Source organism: Struthio camelus, chromosome 6 (assembly GCF_040807025.1).
Source record: "Struthio camelus isolate bStrCam1 chromosome 6, bStrCam1.hap1, whole genome shotgun sequence".
Taxonomy (NCBI): Eukaryota; Metazoa; Chordata; class Aves; order Struthioniformes; family Struthionidae; genus Struthio; species Struthio camelus.
This window is the reverse complement of record NC_090947.1, coordinates 46,994,823-47,015,071: the sequence shown is the minus strand read 5'-3', so window position 1 is coordinate 47,015,071 and position 20,249 is coordinate 46,994,823.

The window sequence follows — 20,249 nt, the reverse complement described above, 5'->3', positions numbered from 1 at the left end:
AGCGGGGGAGGCGGGAAAAGGCGCGCGAGGGGGTGAAAGGGTGTAAAAAAGTGTTTGGGGAGGGCGGGGAGGGGATTTGTTGGAACCCGGAAGTGGGAGTCGGAAACCCGGAAGTGGGAGGCGGAAACCGGAAGTGAGGGGGAGAGGAGCGGGGGAGGCGGGAAAAGGCGTCCGAGGGGGTGAAAGGGTGTAAAAAAGTGTTTGGGGAGGGCGGGGAGGGGATTTGTTGGAACCCGGAAGTGGGAGGCGGAAACCCGGAAGTGGGAGGCGGAAACCGGAAGTGAGGGGGAGAGGAGCGGGGGAGGCGGGAAAAGGCGTGCGAGGGGGTGAAACGGTGTAAAAAAGTGTTTGGGGAGGGCGGGGAGGGGATTTGTTGGAACCCGGAAGTGGGAGGCGGAAACCCGGAAGTGGGAGGCGGAAACCGGAAGTGAGGGGGAGAGGAGCGGGGGAGACGGGAAAAGGCGTCCGAGGGGGGGAAAGGGTGTCAAAAAGTGTTTGGGGAGGGCGGGGAGGGGATTTGTTGGAACCCGGAAGTGGGAGGCGGAAACCCGGAAGTGGGAGGCGGAAACCGGAAGTGAGGGGGAGAGGAGCGGGGGAGGCGGGAAAAGGCGCGCGAGGGGGTGAAAGGGTGTAAAAAAGTGTTTGGGGAGGGCGGGGAGGGGATTTGTTGGAACCCGGAAGTGGGAGGCGGAAACCCGGAAGTGGGAGGCCGAAACCGGAAGTGAGGGGGAGAGGAGCGGGGGAGGCGGGAAAAGGCGTCCGAGGGGGTGAAACGGTGTAAAAAAGTGTTTGGGGAGGGCGGGGGAGGGGATTTGTTGGAACCCGGAAGTGGGAGGCGGAAACCCGGAAGTGGGAGGCGGAAACCGGAAGTGAGGGGGAGAGGAGCGGGGGAGGCGGGAAAAGGCGCCCGAGGGGGGGAAACGGTGTAAAAAAGTGTTTGGGGAGGGCGGGGGAGGGGATTTGTTGGAACCCGGAAGTGGGAGGCGGAAACCCGGAAGTGGGAGGCGGAAACTGGAAGTGAGGGGGAGAGGAGCGGGGGAGGCGGGAAAAGGCGTCCGAGGGGGTGAAACGGTGTAAAAAAGTGCTTGGGGAGGGCGGGGAAGGGGATTGGGTGGAACCCGGAAGTGGGAGGCGGAAACCCGGAAGTGGGAGGCGGAAACCGGAAGTGAGGGGGAGAGGAGCGGGGGAGGCGGGAAAAGGCGCCCGAGGGGGTGAAACGGTTTCAAAAAGTGTGTGGGGAGGGCGGGGGAGGGGATTGGGTGGAACCCGGAAGTGGGAGGCGGAAACCCGGAAGTGGGAGGCCGAAACCGGAAGTGAGGGGGAGAGGAGCGGGGGAGGCGGAAAAGGCGTCCGAGGGGGGGAAACGGTGTAAAAAAGTGTTTGGGGAGGGCGGGGGAGGGGATTTGTTGGAACCCGGAAGTGGGAGGCGGAAACCCGGAAGTGGGAGGCGGAAACCGGAAGTGAGGGGGAGAGGAGCGGGGGAGGCGGGAAAAGGCGTCCGAGGGGGTGAAACGGTGTAAAAAAGTGTTTGGGGAGGGCGGGGGAGGGGATTTGTTGGAACCCGGAAGTGGGAGGCGGAAACCCGGAAGTGGGAGGCGGAAACCGGAAGTGAGGGGGAGAGGAGCGGGGGAGGCGGGAAAAGGCGCCCGAGGGGGTGAAACGGTTTCAAAAAGTGTGTGGGGAGGGCGGGGGAGGGGATTTGTTGGAACCCGGAAGTGGGAGGCGGAAACCCGGAAGTGGGAGGCGGAAACCGGAAGTGAGGGGGAGAGGAGCGGGGGAGGCGGGAAAAGGCGTCCGAGGGGGGTGAAACGGTTTCAAAAAGTGTTTGGGGAGGGCGGGGGAGGGGATTTGTTGGAACCCGGAAGTGGGAGGCGGAAACCCGGAAGTGGGAGGCGGAAACCGGAAGTGAGGGGGAGAGGAGCGGGGGAGGCGGGAAAAGGCGTGCGAGGGGGTGAAACGGTGTAAAAAAGTGTTTGGGGAGGGCGGGGGAGGGGATTTGTTGGAACCCGGAAGTGGGAGGCGGAAACCCGGAAGTGGGAGGCCGAAACCGGAAGTGAGGGGGAGAGGAGCGGGGGAGGCGGGAAAAGGCGTGCGAGGGGGTGAAACGGTGTAAAAAAGTGTTTGGGGAGGGCGGGGGAGGGGATTTGTTGGAACTCGGAAGTGGGAGGCGGAAACCCGGAAGTGGGAGGCGGAAACCGGAAGTGAGGGGGAGAGGAGCGGGGGAGGCGGGAAAAGGCGTCCGAGGGGGGTGAAACGGTGTAAAAAAGTGTTTGGGGAGGGCGGGGGAGGGGATTGGGTGGAACCCGGAAGTGGGAGGCGGAAACCCGGAAGTGGGAGGCCGAAACCGGAAGTGAGGGGGAGAGGAGCGGGGGAGGCGGGAAAAGGCGTCCGAGGGGGTGAAACGGTGTAAAAAAGTGTTTGGGGAGGGCGGGGGAGGGGATTTGTTGGAACCCGGAAGTGGGAGGCGGAAACCCGGAAGTGGGAGGCGGAAACCGGAAGTGAGGGGGAGAGGAGCGGGGGAGGCGGGAAAAGGCGTCCGAGGGGGTGAAACGGTGTAAAAAAGTGTTTGGGGAGGGCGGGGGAGGGGATTTGTTGGAACCCGGAAGTGGGAGGCGGAAACCCGGAAGTGGGAGGCGGAAACCGGAAGTGAGGGGGAGAGGAGCGGGGGAGGCGGGAAAAGGCGTCCGAGGGGGGGAAACGGTGTCAAAAAGTGTTTGGGGAGGGCGGGGGAGGGGATTGGGTGGAACCCGGAAGTGGGAGGCGGAAACCCGGAAGTGGGAGGCGGAAACCGGAAGTGAGGGGGAGAGGAGCGGGGGAGGCGGGAAAAGGCGTCCGAGGGGGTGAAACGGTTTCAAAAAATGTGTGGGGAGGGCGGGGGAGGGGATTGGGTGGAACCCGGAAGTGGGAGGCGGAAACCCGGAAGTGGGAGGCGGAAACCGGAAGTGAGGGGGAGAGGAGCGGGGGAGGCGGGAAAAGGCGTCCGAGGGGGTGAAACGGTGTCAAAAAGTGTTTGGGGAGGGCGGGGGAGGGGATTGGGTGGAACCCGGAAGTGGGAGGCGGAAACCCGGAAGTGGGAGGCGGAAACCGGAAGTGAGGGGGAGAGGAGCGGGGGAGGCGGGAAAAGGCGTCCGAGGGGGTGAAACGGTTTCAAAAAGTGTGTGGGGAGGGCGGGGGAGGGGATTGGGTGGAACCCGGAAGTGGGAGGCGGAAACCCGGAAGTGGGAGGCCGAAACCGGAAGTGAGGGGGAGAGGAGCAGGGGAGGCGGGAAAAGGCGTCCGAGGGGGTGAAACGGTGTCAAAAAGTGTTTGGGGAGGGCGGGGGAGGGGATTTGTTGGAACCCGGAAGTGGGAGGCGGAAACCCGGAAGTGGGATGCCGAAACCGGAAGTGAGGGGGAGAGGAGCGGGGGAGGCGGGAAAAGGCGTCCGAGGGGGTGAAACGGTGTAAAAAAGTGTTTGGGGAGGGCGGGGGAGGGGATTGGTTGGAACCCGGAAGTGGGAGGCGGAAACCCGGAAGTGGGAGGCGGAAACCGGAAGTGAGGGGGAGAGGAGCGGGGGAGGCGGGAAAAGGCGTCCGAGGGGGGGAAACGGTGTCAAAAAGTGTTTGGGGAGGGCGGGGGAGGGGATTGGGTGGAACCCGGAAGTGGGAGGCGGAAACCCGGAAGTGGGAGGCGGAAACCGGAAGTGAGGGGGAGAGGAGCGGGGGAGGCGGGAAAAGGCGTCCGAGGGGGTGAAACGGTTTCAAAAAGTGTGTGGGGAGGGCGGGGGAGGGGATTGGGTGGAACCCGGAAGTGGGAGGCGGAAACCCGGAAGTGGGAGGCGGAAACCGGAAGTGAGGGGGAGAGGAGCGGGGGAGGCGGGAAAAGGCGTCCGAGGGGGTGAAACGGTGTCAAAAAGTGTTTGGGGAGGGCGGGGGAGGGGATTGGGTGGAACCCGGAAGTGGGAGGCGGAAACCCGGAAGTGGGAGGCGGAAACCGGAAGTGAGGGGGAGAGGAGCGGGGGAGGCGGGAAAAGGCGTCCGAGGGGGTGAAACGGTTTCAAAAAGTGTGTGGGGAGGGCGGGGGAGGGGATTGGGTGGAACCCGGAAGTGGGAGGCGGAAACCCGGAAGTGGGAGGCCGAAACCGGAAGTGAGGGGGAGAGGAGCAGGGGAGGCGGGAAAAGGCGTCCGAGGGGGTGAAACGGTGTCAAAAAGTGTTTGGGGAGGGCGGGGGAGGGGATTTGTTGGAACCCGGAAGTGGGAGGCGGAAACCCGGAAGTGGGATGCCGAAACCGGAAGTGAGGGGGAGAGGAGCGGGGGAGGCGGGAAAAGGCGTCCGAGGGGGTGAAACGGTGTCAAAAAGTGTTTGGGGAGGGCGGGGGAGGGGATTGGGTGGAACCCGGAAGTGGGAGGCGGAAACCCGGAAGTGGGAGGCGGAAACCGGAAGTGAGGGGGAGAGGAGCGGGGGAGGCGGGAAAAGGCGTCCGAGGGGGTGAAACGGTGTCAAAAAGTGTTTGGGGAGGGCGGGGGAGGGGATTGGGTGGAACCCGGAAGTGGGAGGCGGAAACCCGGAAGTGGGAGGCGGAAACCGGAAGTGAGGGGGAGAGGAGCGGGGGAGGCGGGAAAAGGCGTCCGAGGGGGTGAAACGGTTTCAAAAAGTGTGTGGGGAGGGCGGGGGAGGGGATTGGGTGGAACCCGGAAGTGGGAGGCGGAAACCCGGAAGTGGGAGGCGGAAACCGGAAGTGAGGGGGAGAGGAGCGGGGGAGGCGGGAAAAGGCGTCCGAGGGGGTGAAACGGTGTCAAAAAGTGTTTGGGGAGGGCGGGGGAGGGGATTTGTTGGAACCCGGAAGTGGGAGGCGGAAACCCGGAAGTGGGAGGCGGAAACCGGAAGTGAGGGGGAGAGGAGCGGGGGAGGCGGGAAAAGGCGCGCGAGGGGGTGAAAGGGTGTAAAAAAGTGTTTGGGGAGGGCGGGGAGGGGATTTGTTGGAACCCGGAAGTGGGAGGCGGAAACCCGGAAGTGGGAGGCGGAAACCGGAAGTGAGGGGGAGAGGAGCGGGGGAGGCGGGAAAAGGCGTCCGAGGGGGTGAAACGGTGTAAAAAAGTGTTTGGGGAGGGCGGGGGAGGGGATTTGTTGGAACCCGGAAGTGGGAGTCGTAAACCCGGAAGTGGGAGGCGGAAACCGGAAGTGAGGGGGAGAGGAGCGGGGGAGGCGGGAAAAGGCGTCCGAGGGGGTGAAAGGGTGTAAAAAAGTGTTTGGGGAGGGCGGGGGAGGGGATTTGTTGGAACCCGGAAGTGGGAGGCGGAAACCCGGAAGTGGCAGGCGGAAACCGGAAGTGAGGGGGAGAGGAGCGGGGGAGGCGGGAAAAGGCGTGCGAGGGGGAGAAACGGTGTAAAAAAGTGTTTGGGGAGGGCGGGGAGGGGATTTGTTGGAACCCGGAAGTGGGAGTCGGAAACCCGGAAGTGGGAGTCGGAAACCCGGAAGTGGGAGGCGGAAACCGGAAGTGAGGGGGAGAGGAGCGGGGGAGGCGGGAAAAGGCGCCCGAGGGGGTGAAACGGTTTCAAAAAGTGTTTGGGGAGGGCGGGGGAGGGGATTGGGTGGAACCCGGAAGTGGGAGGCGGAAACCCGGAAGTGGGAGGCGGAAACCGGAAGTGAGGGGGAGAGGAGCGGGGGAGGCGGGAAAAGGCGTCCGAGGGGGTGAAACGGTGTAAAAAAGTGTTTGGGGAGGGCGGGGAGGGGATTTGTTGGAACCCGGAAGTGGGAGGCGGAAACCCGGAAGTGGGAGGCGGAAACCGGAAGTGAGGGGGAGAGGAGCGGGGGAGGCGGGAAAAGGCGTGCGAGGGGGTGAAAGGGTGTAAAAAAGTGTTTGGGGAGGGCAGTGAGGGGATTTGTTGGAACCCGGAAGTGGGAGTCGGAAACCCGGAAGTGGGAGGCGGAAACCGGAAGTGAGGGGGAGAGGAGCGGGGGAGGCGGGAAAAGGCGCGCGAGGGGGTGAAAGGGTGTAAAAAAGTGTTTGGGGAGGGCGGGGAGGGGATTTGTTGGAACCCGGAAGTGGGAGGCGGAAACCCGGAAGTGGGAGGCCGAAACCGGAAGTGAGGGGGAGAGGAGCGGGGGAGGCGGGAAAAGGCGCCCGAGGGGGTGAAAGGGTGTAAAAAAGTGTTTGGGGAGGGCGGGGAGGGGATTTGTTGGAACCCGGAAGTGGGAGTCGGAAACCCGGAAGTGGCAGGCGGAAACCGGAAGTGAGGGGGAGAGGAGCGGGGGAGGCGGGAAAAGGCGCCCGAGGGGGTGAAACGGTGTAAAAAAGTGTTTGGGGAGGGCGGGGAGGGGATTTGTTGGAACCCGGAAGTGGGAGGCGGAAACCCGGAAGTGGGAGGCGGAAACCGGAAGTGAGGGGGAGAGGAGCGGGGGAGGCGGGAAAAGGCGTCCGAGGGGGTGAAACGGTGTCAAAAAGTGTTTGGGGAGGGCGGGGGAGGGGATTTGTTGGAACCCGGAAGTGGGAGGCGGAAACCCGGAAGTGGGAGGCGGAAACCGGAAGTGAGGGGGAGAGGAGCGGGGGAGGCGGGAAAAGGCGCCCGAGGGGGTGAAACGGTGTCAAAAAGTGTTTCGGGAGGGCGGGGGAGGGGATTGGGTGGAACCCGGAAGTGGGAGGCGGAAACCCGGAAGTGGGAGGCGGAAACCGGAAGTGAGGGGGAGAGGAGCGGGGGAGGCGGGAAAAGGCGCGCGAGGGGGTGAAACGGTGTAAAAAAGTGCTTGGGGAGGGCGGGGGAGGGGATTGGGTGGAACCCGGAAGTGGGAGGCGGAAACCCGGAAGTGGGAGGCGGAAACCGGAAGTGAGGGGGAGAGGAGCGGGGGAGGCGGGAAAAGGCGTGCGAGGGGGTGAAAGGGTGTAAAAAAGTGTTTGGGGAGGGCAGTGAGGGGATTTGTTGGAACCCGGAAGTGGGAGGCGGAAACCCGGAAGTGGGAGGCGGAAACCGGAAGTGAGGGGGAGAGGAGCGGGGGAGGCGGGAAAAGGCGTCCGAGGGGGTGAAACGGTGTCAAAAAGTGTTTGGGGAGGGCAGTGAGGGGATTGGGTGGAACCCGGAAGTGGGAGGCGGAAACCCGGAAGTGGGAGGCGGAAACCGGAAGTGAGGGGGAGAGGAGCGGGGGAGGCGGGAAAAGGCGTCCGAGGGGGTGAAACGGTGTCAAAAAGTGTTTGGGGAGGGCGGGGGAGGGGATTTGTTGGAACCCGGAAGTGGGAGGCGGAAACCCGGAAGTGGGAGGCGGAAACCGGAAGTGAGGGGGAGAGGAGCGGGGGAGGCGGGAAAAGGCGCGCGAGGGGGTGAAAGGGTGTAAAAAAGTGTTTGGGGAGGGCGGGGAGGGGATTTGTTGGAACCCGGAAGTGGGAGGCGGAAACCCGGAAGTGGGAGGCGGAAACCGGAAGTGAGGGGGAGAGGAGCGGGGGAGGCGGGAAAAGGCGTCCGAGGGGGTGAAACGGTGTCAAAAAGTGTTTGGGGAGGGCGGGGGAGGGGATTTGTTGGAACCCGGAAGTGGGAGGCGGAAACCCGGAAGTGGGAGGCGGAAACCGGAAGTGAGGGGGAGAGGAGCGGGGGAGGCGGGAAAAGGCGCCCGAGGGGGTGAAACGGTGTAAAAAAGTGTTTGGGGAGGGCGGGGGAGGGGATTGGGTGGAACCCGGAAGTGGGAGGCGGAAACCCGGAAGTGGGAGGCGGAAACCGGAAGTGAGGGGGAGAGGAGCGGGGGAGGCGGGAAAAGGCGTCCGAGGGGGGGAAACGGTGTCAAAAAGTGTTTGGGGAGGGCGGGGGAGGGGATTGGGTGGAACCCGGAAGTGGGAGGCGGAAACCCGGAAGTGGGAGGCGGAAACCGGAAGTGAGGGGGAGAGGAGCGGGGGAGGCGGGAAAAGGCGTCCGAGGGGGTGAAACGGTGTAAAAAAGTGTGTGGGGAGGGCGGGGGAGGGGATTGGGTGGAACCCGGAAGTGGGAGGCGGAAACCCGGAAGTGGGAGGCGGAAACCGGAAGTGAGGGGGAGAGGAGCGGGGGAGGCGGGAAAAGGCGTCCGAGGGGGTGAAACGGTGTCAAAAAGTGTTTGGGGAGGGCGGGGGAGGGGATTTGTTGGAACCCGGAAGTGGGAGGCGGAAACCCGGAAGTGGGAGGCGGAAACCGGAAGTGAGGGGGAGAGGAGCGGGGGAGGCGGGAAAAGGCGTCCGAGGGGGTGAAACGGTGTAAAAAAGTGTTTGGGGAGGGCGGGGGAGGGGATTGGGTGGAACCCGGAAGTGGGCGGCGGAAACCCGGAAGTGGGAGGCGGAAACCGGAAGTGAGGGGGAGAGGAGCGGGGGAGGCGGGAAAAGGCGTCCGAGGGGGGGAAACGGTGTCAAAAAGTGTTTGGGGAGGGCGGGGGAGGGGATTGGGTGGAACCCGGAAGTGGGAGGCGGAAACCCGGAAGTGGGAGGCGGAAACCGGAAGTGAGGGGGAGAGGAGCGGGGGAGGCGGGAAAAGGCGTCCGAGGGGGTGAAACGGTTTCAAAAAGTGTTTGGGGAGGGCGGGGGAGGGGATTGGGTGGAACCCGGAAGTGGGAGGCGGAAACCCGGAAGTGGGAGGCGGAAACCGGAAGTGAGGGGGAGAGGAGCGGGGGAGGCGGGAAAAGGCGTCCGAGGGGGTGAAACGGTGTCAAAAAGTGTGTGGGGAGGGCGGGGGAGGGGATTTGTTGGAACCCGGAAGTGGGAGGCGGAAACCCGGAAGTGGGAGGCCGAAACCGGAAGTGAGGGGGAGAGGAGCGGGGGAGGCGGGAAAAGGCGTCCGAGGGGGGGAAACGGTGTAAAAAAGTGTTTGGGGAGGGCGGGGGAGGGGATTGGGTGGAACCCGGAAGTGGGAGTCGGAAACCCGGAAGTGGGAGGCGGAAACCGGAAGTGAGGGGGAGAGGAGCGGGGGAGGCGGGAAAAGGCGTCCGAGGGGGTGAAACGGTTTCAAAAAGTGTTTGGGGAGGGCGGGGGAGGGGATTTGTTGGAACCCGGAAGTGGGAGTCGTAAACCCGGAAGTGGGAGGCGGAAACCGGAAGTGAGGGGGAGAGGAGCGGGGGAGGCGGGAAAAGGCGTCCGAGGGGGTGAAAGGGTGTAAAAAAGTGTTTGGGGAGGGCGGGGGAGGGGATTTGTTGGAACCCGGAAGTGGGAGGCGGAAACCCGGAAGTGGCAGGCGGAAACCGGAAGTGAGGGGGAGAGGAGCGGGGGAGGCGGGAAAAGGCGTGCGAGGGGGTGAAACGGTGTAAAAAAGTGTTTGGGGAGGGCGGGGAGGGGATTTGTTGGAACCCGGAAGTGGGAGTCGGAAACCCGGAAGTGGTAGTCGGAAACCCGGAAGTGGGAGGCGGAAACCGGAAGTGAGGGGGAGAGGAGCGGGGGAGGCGGGAAAAGGCGCCCGAGGGGGTGAAACGGCGTAAAAAAGTGTTTGGGGAGGGCGGGGAGGGGATTTGTTGGAACTCGGAAGTGGGAGTCGTAAACCCGGAAGTGGGAGGCGGAAACCGGAAGTGAGGGGGAGAGGAGCGGGGGAGGCGGGAAAAGGCGTGCGAGGGGGTGAAACGGTGTAAAAAAGTGTTTGGGGAGGGCGGGGAGGGGATTGGGTGGAACCCGGAAGTGGGAGTCGGAAACCCGGAAGTGGGAGGCGGAAACCGGAAGTGAGGGGGAGAGGAGCGAGGGAGGCGGGAAAAGGCGTGCGAGGGGGTGAAAGGGTGTAAAAAAGTGTTTGGGGAGGGCGGGGAGGGGATTTGTTGGAACCCGGAAGTGGGAGTCGGAAACCCGGAAGTGGGAGGCGGAAACCGGAAGTGAGGGGGAGAGGAGCGGGGGAGGCGGGAAAAGGCGCGCGAGGGGGTGAAAGGGTGTAAAAAAGTGTTTGGGGAGGGCGGGGAGGGGATTTGTTGGAACCCGGAAGTGGGAGTCGGAAACCCGGAAGTGGGAGGCGGAAACCGGAAGTGAGGGGGAGAGGAGCGGGGGAGGCGGGAAAAGGCGTCCGAGGGGGTGAAAGGGTGTAAAAAAGTGTTTGGGGAGGGCGGGGAGGGGATTTGTTGGAACCCGGAAGTGGGAGGCGGAAACCCGGAAGTGGGATGCCGAAACCGGAAGTGAGGGGGAGAGGAGCGGGGGAGGCGGGAAAAGGCGTCCGAGGGGGGGAAACGGTGTAAAAAAGTGTTTGGGGAGGGCGGGGGAGGGGATTGGGTGGAACCCGGAAGTGGGAGTCGGAAACCCGGAAGTGGGAGGCGGAAACCGGAAGTGAGGGGGAGAGGAGCGGGGGAGGCGGGAAAAGGCGCCCGAGGGGGGGAAACGGTGTCAAAAAGTGTTTGGGGAGGGCGGGGGAGGGGATTGGGTGGAACCCGGAAGTGGGAGGCGGAAACCCGGAAGTGGGAGGCCGAAACCGGAAGTGAGGGGGAGAGGAGCGGGGGAGGCGGGAAAAGGCGTCCGAGGGGGTGAAACGGTGTCAAAAAGTGTTTGGGGAGGGCGGGGGAGGGGATTGGGTGGAACCCGGAAGTGGGAGGCGGAAACCCGGAAGTGGGAGGCCGAAACCGGAAGTGAGGGGGAGAGGAGCGGGGGAGGCGGGAAAAGGCGTCCGAGGGGGGGAAACGGTGTCAAAAAGTGTTTGGGGAGGGCGGGGGAGGGGATTGGGTGGAACCCGGAAGTGGGAGGCGGAAACCCGGAAGTGGGAGGCCGAAACCGGAAGTGAGGGGGAGAGGAGCGGGGGAGGCGGGAAAAGGCGTCCGAGGGGGTGAAACGGTGTAAAAAAGTGTTTGGGGAGGGCGGGGGAGGGGATTGGGTGGAACCCGGAAGTGGGAGGCGGAAACCCGGAAGTGGGAGGCGGAAACCGGAAGTGAGGGGGAGAGGAGCGGGGGAGGCGGGAAAAGGCGTCCGAGGGGGGGAAACGGTGTCAAAAAGTGTTTGGGGAGGGCGGGGGAGGGGATTGGGTGGAACCCGGAAGTGGGAGGCGGAAACCCGGAAGTGGGAGGCGGAAACCGGAAGTGAGGGGGAGAGGAGCGGGGGAGGCGGGAAAAGGCGTCCGAGGGGGTGAAACGGTTTCAAAAAGTGTGTGGGGAGGGCGGGGGAGGGGATTGGGTGGAACCCGGAAGTGGGAGGCGGAAACCCGGAAGTGGGAGGCCGAAACCGGAAGTGAGGGGGAGAGGAGCGGGGGAGGCGGGAAAAGGCGTCCGAGGGGGTGAAACGGTGTCAAAAAGTGTTTGGGGAGGGCGGGGGAGGGGATTTGTTGGAACCCGGAAGTGGGAGGCGGAAACCCGGAAGTGGGAGGCGGAAACCGGAAGTGAGGGGGAGAGGAGCGGGGGAGGCGGGAAAAGGCGCGCGAGGGGGTGAAAGGGTGTAAAAAAGTGTTTGGGGAGGGCGGGGAGGGGATTTGTTGGAACCCGGAAGTGGGAGTCGGAAACCCGGAAGTGGGAGGCGGAAACCGGAAGTGAGGGGGAGAGGAGCGGGGGAGGCGGGAAAAGGCGTCCGAGGGGGTGAAACGGTTTCAAAAAGTGTTTGGGGAGGGCGGGGGAGGGGATTTGTTGGAACCCGGAAGTGGGAGTCGTAAACCCGGAAGTGGGAGGCGGAAACCGGAAGTGAGGGGGAGAGGAGCGGGGGAGGCGGGAAAAGGCGTCCGAGGGGGTGAAAGGGTGTAAAAAAGTGTTTGGGGAGGGCGGGGGAGGGGATTTGTTGGAACCCGGAAGTGGGAGGCGGAAACCCGGAAGTGGCAGGCGGAAACCGGAAGTGAGGGGGAGAGGAGCGGGGGAGGCGGGAAAAGGCGTGCGAGGGGGTGAAACGGTGTCAAAAAGTGTTTGGGGAGGGCGGGGAGGGGATTTGTTGGAACCCGGAAGTGGGAGTCGGAAACCCGGAAGTGGGAGTCGGAAACCCGGAAGTGGGAGGCGGAAACCGGAAGTGAGGGGGAGAGGAGCGGGGGAGGCGGGAAAAGGCGCCCGAGGGGGTGAAACGGCGTAAAAAAGTGTTTGGGGAGGGCGGGGAGGGGATTTGTTGGAACTCGGAAGTGGGAGTCGTAAACCCGGAAGTGGGAGGCGGAAACCGGAAGTGAGGGGGAGAGGAGCGGGGGAGGCGGGAAAAGGCGTGCGAGGGGGTGAAACGGTGTAAAAAAGTGTTTGGGGAGGGCGGGGAGGGGATTGGGTGGAACCCGGAAGTGGGAGTCGGAAACCCGGAAGTGGGAGGCGGAAACCGGAAGTGAGGGGGAGAGGAGCGAGGGAGGCGGGAAAAGGCGTGCGAGGGGGTGAAAGGGTGTAAAAAAGTGTTTGGGGAGGGCGGGGAGGGGATTTGTTGGAACCCGGAAGTGGGAGTCGGAAACCCGGAAGTGGGAGGCGGAAACCGGAAGTGAGGGGGAGAGGAGCGGGGGAGGCGGGAAAAGGCGCGCGAGGGGGTGAAAGGGTGTAAAAAAGTGTTTGGGGAGGGCGGGGAGGGGATTTGTTGGAACCCGGAAGTGGGAGTCGGAAACCCGGAAGTGGGAGGCGGAAACCGGAAGTGAGGGGGAGAGGAGCGGGGGAGGCGGGAAAAGGCGTCCGAGGGGGTGAAAGGGTGTAAAAAAGTGTTTGGGGAGGGCGGGGAGGGGATTTGTTGGAACCCGGAAGTGGGAGGCGGAAACCCGGAAGTGGGATGCCGAAACCGGAAGTGAGGGGGAGAGGAGCGGGGGAGGCGGGAAAAGGCGTCCGAGGGGGTGAAACGGTGTAAAAAAGTGTTTGGGGAGGGCGGGGGAGGGGATTGGGTGGAACCCGGAAGTGGGAGGCGGAAACCCGGAAGTGGGAGGCGGAAACCGGAAGTGAGGGGGAGAGGAGCGGGGGAGGCGGGAAAAGGCGCCCGAGGGGGTGAAACGGTTTCAAAAAGTGTGTGGGGAGGGCGGGGGAGGGGATTTGTTGGAACCCGGAAGTGGGAGGCGGAAACCCGGAAGTGGGAGGCGGAAACCGGAAGTGAGGGGGAGAGGAGCGGGGGAGGCGGGAAAAGGCGTCCGAGGGGGGTGAAACGGTTTCAAAAAGTGTTTGGGGAGGGCGGGGGAGGGGATTTGTTGGAACCCGGAAGTGGGAGGCGGAAACCCGGAAGTGGGAGGCGGAAACCGGAAGTGAGGGGGAGAGGAGCGGGGGAGGCGGGAAAAGGCGTGCGAGGGGGTGAAACGGTGTAAAAAAGTGTTTGGGGAGGGCGGGGGAGGGGATTTGTTGGAACCCGGAAGTGGGAGGCGGAAACCCGGAAGTGGGAGGCCGAAACCGGAAGTGAGGGGGAGAGGAGCGGGGGAGGCGGGAAAAGGCGTCCGAGGGGGTGAAACGGTGTCAAAAAGTGCTTGGGGAGGGCGGGGGAGGGGATTTGTTGGAACTCGGAAGTGGGAGGCGGAAACCCGGAAGTGGGAGGCGGAAACCGGAAGTGAGGGGGAGAGGAGCGGGGGAGGCGGGAAAAGGCGTCCGAGGGGGGTGAAACGGTGTAAAAAAGTGTTTGGGGAGGGCGGGGGAGGGGATTGGGTGGAACCCGGAAGTGGGAGGCGGAAACCCGGAAGTGGGAGGCCGAAACCGGAAGTGAGGGGGAGAGGAGCGGGGGAGGCGGGAAAAGGCGTCCGAGGGGGTGAAACGGTGTAAAAAAGTGTTTGGGGAGGGCGGGGGAGGGGATTTGTTGGAACCCGGAAGTGGGAGGCGGAAACCCGGAAGTGGGAGGCGGAAACCGGAAGTGAGGGGGAGAGGAGCGGGGGAGGCGGGAAAAGGCGTGCGAGGGGGTGAAACGGTGTAAAAAAGTGTTTGGGGAGGGCGGGGGAGGGGATTTGTTGGAACCCGGAAGTGGGAGGCGGAAACCCGGAAGTGGGAGGCGGAAACCGGAAGTGAGGGGGAGAGGAGCGGGGGAGGCGGGAAAAGGCGTCCGAGGGGGGGAAACGGTGTCAAAAAGTGTTTGGGGAGGGCGGGGGAGGGGATTGGGTGGAACCCGGAAGTGGGAGGCGGAAACCCGGAAGTGGGAGGCGGAAACCGGAAGTGAGGGGGAGAGGAGCGGGGGAGGCGGGAAAAGGCGTCCGAGGGGGTGAAACGGTTTCAAAAAATGTGTGGGGAGGGCGGGGGAGGGGATTGGGTGGAACCCGGAAGTGGGAGGCGGAAACCCGGAAGTGGGAGGCGGAAACCGGAAGTGAGGGGGAGAGGAGCGGGGGAGGCGGGAAAAGGCGTCCGAGGGGGTGAAACGGTGTCAAAAAGTGTTTGGGGAGGGCGGGGGAGGGGATTGGGTGGAACCCGGAAGTGGGAGGCGGAAACCCGGAAGTGGGAGGCGGAAACCGGAAGTGAGGGGGAGAGGAGCGGGGGAGGCGGGAAAAGGCGTCCGAGGGGGTGAAACGGTTTCAAAAAGTGTGTGGGGAGGGCGGGGGAGGGGATTGGGTGGAACCCGGAAGTGGGAGGCGGAAACCCGGAAGTGGGAGGCCGAAACCGGAAGTGAGGGGGAGAGGAGCAGGGGAGGCGGGAAAAGGCGTCCGAGGGGGTGAAACGGTGTCAAAAAGTGTTTGGGGAGGGCGGGGGAGGGGATTTGTTGGAACCCGGAAGTGGGAGGCGGAAACCCGGAAGTGGGAGGCGGAAACCGGAAGTGAGGGGGAGAGGAGCGGGGGAGGCGGGAAAAGGCGTGCGAGGGGGTGAAACGGTGTAAAAAAGTGTTTGGGGAGGGCGGGGGAGGGGATTGGTTGGAACCCGGAAGTGGGAGGCGGAAACCCGGAAGTGGGAGGCGGAAACCGGAAGTGAGGGGGAGAGGAGCGGGGGAGGCGGGAAAAGGCGTCCGAGGGGGGGAAACGGTGTCAAAAAGTGTTTGGGGAGGGCGGGGGAGGGGATTGGGTGGAACCCGGAAGTGGGAGGCGGAAACCCGGAAGTGGGAGACGGAAACCGGAAGTGAGGGGGAGAGGAGCGGGGGAGGCGGGAAAAGGCGTCCGAGGGGGTGAAACGGTTTCAAAAAATGTGTGGGGAGGGCGGGGGAGGGGATTGGGTGGAACCCGGAAGTGGGAGGCGGAAACCCGGAAGTGGGAGGCGGAAACCGGAAGTGAGGGGGAGAGGAGCGGGGGAGGCGGGAAAAGGCGTCCGAGGGGGTGAAACGGTGTCAAAAAGTGTTTGGGGAGGGCGGGGGAGGGGATTGGGTGGAACCCGGAAGTGGGAGGCGGAAACCCGGAAGTGGGAGTCGGAAACCGGAAGTGAGGGGGAGAGGAGCGGGGGAGGCGGGAAAAGGCGTCCGAGGGGGTGAAACGGTTTCAAAAAGTGTGTGGGGAGGGCGGGGGAGGGGATTGGGTGGAACCCGGAAGTGGGAGGCGGAAACCCGGAAGTGGGAGGCCGAAACCGGAAGTGAGGGGGAGAGGAGCAGGGGAGGCGGGAAAAGGCGTCCGAGGGGGTGAAACGGTGTCAAAAAGTGTTTGGGGAGGGCGGGGGAGGGGATTTGTTGGAACCCGGAAGTGGGAGGCGGAAACCCGGAAGTGGGATGCCGAAACCGGAAGTGAGGGGGAGAGGAGCGGGGGAGGCGGGAAAAGGCGTCCGAGGGGGTGAAACGGTGTCAAAAAGTGTTTGGGGAGGGCGGGGGAGGGGATTGGGTGGAACCCGGAAGTGGGAGTCGTAAACCCGGAAGTGGGAGTCGGAAACCGGAAGTGAGGGGGAGAGGAGCGGGGGAGGCGGGAAAAGGCGTCCGAGGGGGTGAAACGGTGTAAAAAAGTGTTTGGGGAGGGCGGGGGAGGGGATTGGTTGGAACCCGGAAGTGGGAGGCGGAAACCCGGAAGTGGGAGGCGGAAACCGGAAGTGAGGGGGAGAGGAGCGGGGGAGGCGGGAAAAGGCGTCCGAGGGGGGGAAACGGTGTCAAAAAGTGTTTGGGGAGGGCGGGGGAGGGGATTGGGTGGAACCCGGAAGTGGGAGGCGGAAACCCGGAAGTGGGAGGCGGAAACCGGAAGTGAGGGGGAGAGGAGCGGGGGAGGCGGGAAAAGGCGTCCGAGGGGGTGAAACGGTTTCAAAAAATGTGTGGGGAGGGCGGGGGAGGGGATTGGGTGGAACCCGGAAGTGGGAGGCGGAAACCCGGAAGTGGGAGGCGGAAACCGGAAGTGAGGGGGAGAGGAGCGGGGGAGGCGGGAAAAGGCGTCCGAGGGGGTGAAACGGTGTCAAAAAGTGTTTGGGGAGGGCGGGGGAGGGGATTGGGTGGAACCCGGAAGTGGGAGGCGGAAACCCGGAAGTGGGAGTCGGAAACCGGAAGTGAGGGGGAGAGGAGCGGGGGAGGCGGGAAAAGGCGTCCGAGGGGGTGAAACGGTTTCAAAAAGTGTGTGGGGAGGGCGGGGGAGGGGATTGGGTGGAACCCGGAAGTGGGAGGCGGAAACCCGGAAGTGGGAGGCCGAAACCGGAAGTGAGGGGGAGAGGAGCAGGGGAGGCGGGAAAAGGCGTCCGAGGGGGTGAAACGGTGTCAAAAAGTGTTTGGGGAGGGCGGGGGAGGGGATTTGTTGGAACCCGGAAGTGGGAGGCGGAAACCCGGAAGTGGGATGCCGAAACCGGAAGTGAGGGGGAGAGGAGCGGGGGAGGCGGGAAAAGGCGTCCGAGGGGGTGAAACGGTTTCAAAAAGTGTGTGGGGAGGGCGGGGGAGGGGATTGGGTGGAACCCGGAAGTGGGAGGCGGAAACCCGGAAGTGGGAGGCGGAAACCGGAAGTGAGGGGGAGAGGAGCGGGGGAGGCGGGAAAAGGCGTCCGAGGGGGTGAAACGGTGTCAAAAAGTGTTTGGGGAGGGCGGGGGAGGGGATTTGTTGGAACCCGGAAGTGGGAGGCGGAAACCCGGAAGTGGGAGGCGGAAACCGGAAGTGAGGGGGAGAGGAGCGGGGGAGGCGGGAAAAGGCGCGCGAGGGGGTGAAAGGGTGTAAAAAAGTGTTTGGGGAGGGCGGGGAGGGGATTTGTTGGAACCCGGAAGTGGGAGGCGGAAACCCGGAAGTGGGAGGCGGAAACCGGAAGTGAGGGGGAGAGGAGCGGGGGAGGCGGGAAAAGGCGTCCGAGGGGGTGAAACGGTGTAAAAAAGTGTTTGGGGAGGGCGGGGGAGGGGATTTGTTGGAACCCGGAAGTGGGAGTCGTAAACCCGGAAGTGGGAGGCGGAAACCGGAAGTGAGGGGGAGAGGAGCGGGGGAGGCGGGAAAAGGCGTCCGAGGGGGTGAAAGGGTGTAAAAAAGTGTTTGGGGAGGGCGGGGGAGGGGATTTGTTGGAACCCGGAAGTGGGAGGCGGAAACCCGGAAGTGGCAGGCGGAAACCGGAAGTGAGGGGGAGAGGAGCGGGGGAGGCGGGAAAAGGCGTGCGAGGGGGAGAAACGGTGTAAAAAAGTGTTTGGGGAGGGCGGGGAGGGGATTTGTTGGAACCCGGAAGTGGGAGTCGGAAACCCGGAAGTGGGAGTCGGAAACCCGGAAGTGGGAGGCGGAAACCGGAAGTGAGGGGGAGAGGAGCGGGGGAGGCGGGAAAAGGCGCCCGAGGGGGTGAAACGGTTTCAAAAAGTGTTTGGGGAGGGCGGGGGAGGGGATTGGGTGGAACCCGGAAGTGGGAGGCGGAAACCCGGAAGTGGGAGGCGGAAACCGGAAGTGAGGGGGAGAGGAGCGGGGGAGGCGGGAAAAGGCGTCCGAGGGGGTGAAACGGTGTAAAAAAGTGTTTGGGGAGGGCGGGGAGGGGATTTGTTGGAACCCGGAAGTGGGAGGCGGAAACCCGGAAGTGGGAGGCGGAAACCGGAAGTGAGGGGGAGAGGAGCGGGGGAGGCGGGAAAAGGCGTCCGAGGGGGTGAAACGGTGTCAAAAAGTGTTTGGGGAGGGCGGGGAGGGGATTTGTTGGAACCCGGAAGTGGGAGGCGGAAACCCGGAAGTGGGAGGCGGAAACCGGAAGTGAGGGGGAGAGGAGCGGGGGAGACGGGAAAAGGCGTCCGAGGGGGGGAAACGGTGTCAAAAAGTGTTTGGGGAGGGCAGTGAGGGGATTGGGTGGAACCCGGAAGTGGGAGGCGGAAACCCGGAAGTGGGAGGCGGAAACCGGAAGTGAGGGGGAGAGGAGCGGGGGAGGCGGGAAAAGGCGCCCGAGGGGGTGAAAGGGTGTAAAAAAGTGTTTGGGGAGGGCGGGGAGGGGATTTGTTGGAACCCGGAAGTGGGAGTCGGAAACCCGGAAGTGGCAGGCGGAAACCGGAAGTGAGGGGGAGAGGAGCGGGGGAGGCGGGAAAAGGCGCCCGAGGGGGTGAAACGGTGTAAAAAAGTGTTTGGGGAGGGCGGGGAGGGGATTTGTTGGAACCCGGAAGTGGGAGGCGGAAACCCGGAAGTGGGAGGCGGAAACCGGAAGTGAGGGGGAGAGGAGCGGGGGAGGCGGGAAAAGGCGTCCGAGGGGGTGAAACGGTGTCAAAAAGTGTTTGGGGAGGGCAGTGAGGGGATTGGGTGGAACCCGGAAGTGGGAGGCGGAAACCCGGAAGTGGGAGGCGGAAACCGGAAGTGAGGGGGAGAGGAGCGGGGGAGGCGGGAAAAGGCGTGCGAGGGGGTGAAAGGGTGTAAAAAAGTGTTTGGGGAGGGCGGGGAGGGGATTTGTTGGAACCCGGAAGTGGGAGGCGGAAACCCGGAAGTGGGAGGCGGAAACCGGAAGTGAGGGGGAGAGGAGCGGGGGAGGCGGGAAAAGGCGCGCGAGGGGGTGAAAGGGTGTAAAAAAGTGTTTGGGGAGGGCGGGGAGGGGATTTGTTGGAACCCGGAAGTGGGAGGCGGAAACCCGGAAGTGGGAGGCGGAAACCGGAAGTGAGGGGGAGAGGAGCGGGGGAGGCGGGAAAAGGCGTGCGAGGGGGTGAAAGGGTGTAAAAAAGTGTTTGGGGAGGGCAGTGAGGGGATTTGTTGGAACCCGGAAGTGGGAGGCGGAAACCCGGAAGTGGGAGGCGGAAACCGGAAGTGAGGGGGAGAGGAGCGGGGGAGGCGGGAAAAGGCGTCCGAGGGGGTGAAACGGTGTCAAAAAGTGTTTGGGGAGGGCAGTGAGGGGATTGGGTGGAACCCGGAAGTGGGAGGCGGAAACCCGGAAGTGGGAGGCGGAAACCGGAAGTGAGGGGGAGAGGAGCGGGGGAGGCGGGAAAAGGCGTCCGAGGGGGTGAAACGGTGTCAAAAAGTGTTTGGGGAGGGCGGGGGAGGGGATTTGTTGGAACCCGGAAGTGGGAGGCGGAAACCCGGAAGTGGGAGGCGGAAACCGGAAGTGAGGGGGAGAGGAGCGGGGGAGGCGGGAAAAGGCGCGCGAGGGGGTGAAAGGGTGTAAAAAAGTGTTTGGGGAGGGCGGGGAGGGGATTTGTTGGAACCCGGAAGTGGGAGGCGGAAACCCGGAAGTGGGAGGCGGAAACCGGAAGTGAGGGGGAGAGGAGCGGGGGAGGCGGGAAAAGGCGTCCGAGGGGGTGAAACGGTGTCAAAAAGTGTTTGGGGAGGGCGGGGGAGGGGATTTGTTGGAACCCGGAAGTGGGAGGCGGAAACCCGGAAGTGGGAGGCGGAAACCGGAAGTGAGGGGGAGAGGAGCGGGGGAGGCGGGAAAAGGCGCCCGAGGGGGTGAAACGGTGTAAAAAAGTGTTTGGGGAGGGCGGGGGAGGGGATTGGGTGGAACCCGGAAGTGGGAGGCGGAAACCCGGAAGTGGGAGGCGGAAACCGGAAGTGAGGGGGAGAGGAGCGGGGGAGGCGGGAAAAGGCGTCCGAGGGGGGGAAACGGTGTCAAAAAGTGTTTGGGGAGGGCGGGGGAGGGGATTGGGTGGAACCCGGAAGTGGGAGGCGGAAACCCGGAAGTGGGAGGCGGAAACCGGAAGTGAGGGGGAGAGGAGCGGGGGAGGCGGGAAAAGGCGTCCGAGGGGGTGAAACGGTGTCAAAAAGTGTGTGGGGAGGGCGGGGGAGGGGATTGGGTGGAACCCGGAAGTGGGAGGCGGAAACCCGGAAGTGGGAGGCCGAAACCGGAAGTGAGGGGGAGAGGAGCGGGGGAGGCGGGAAAAGGCGTCCGAGGGGGTGAAACGGTGTCAAAAAGTGTTTGGGGAGGGCGGGGGAGGGGATTTGTTGGAACCCGGAAGTGGGAGGCGGAAACCCGGAAGTGGGAGGCGGAAACCGGAAGTGAGGGGGAGAGGAGCGGGGGAGGCGGGAAAAGGCGTCCGAGGGGGTGAAACGGTGTAAAAAAGTGTTTGGGGAGGGCGGGGGAGGGGATTGGGTGGAACCCGGAAGTGGGAGGCGGAAACCCGGAAGTGGGAGGCGGAAACCGGAAGTGAGGGGGAGAGGAGCGGGGGAGGCGGGAAAAGGCGTCCGAGGGGGGGAAACGGTGTCAAAAAGTGTTTGGGGAGGGCGGGGGAGGGG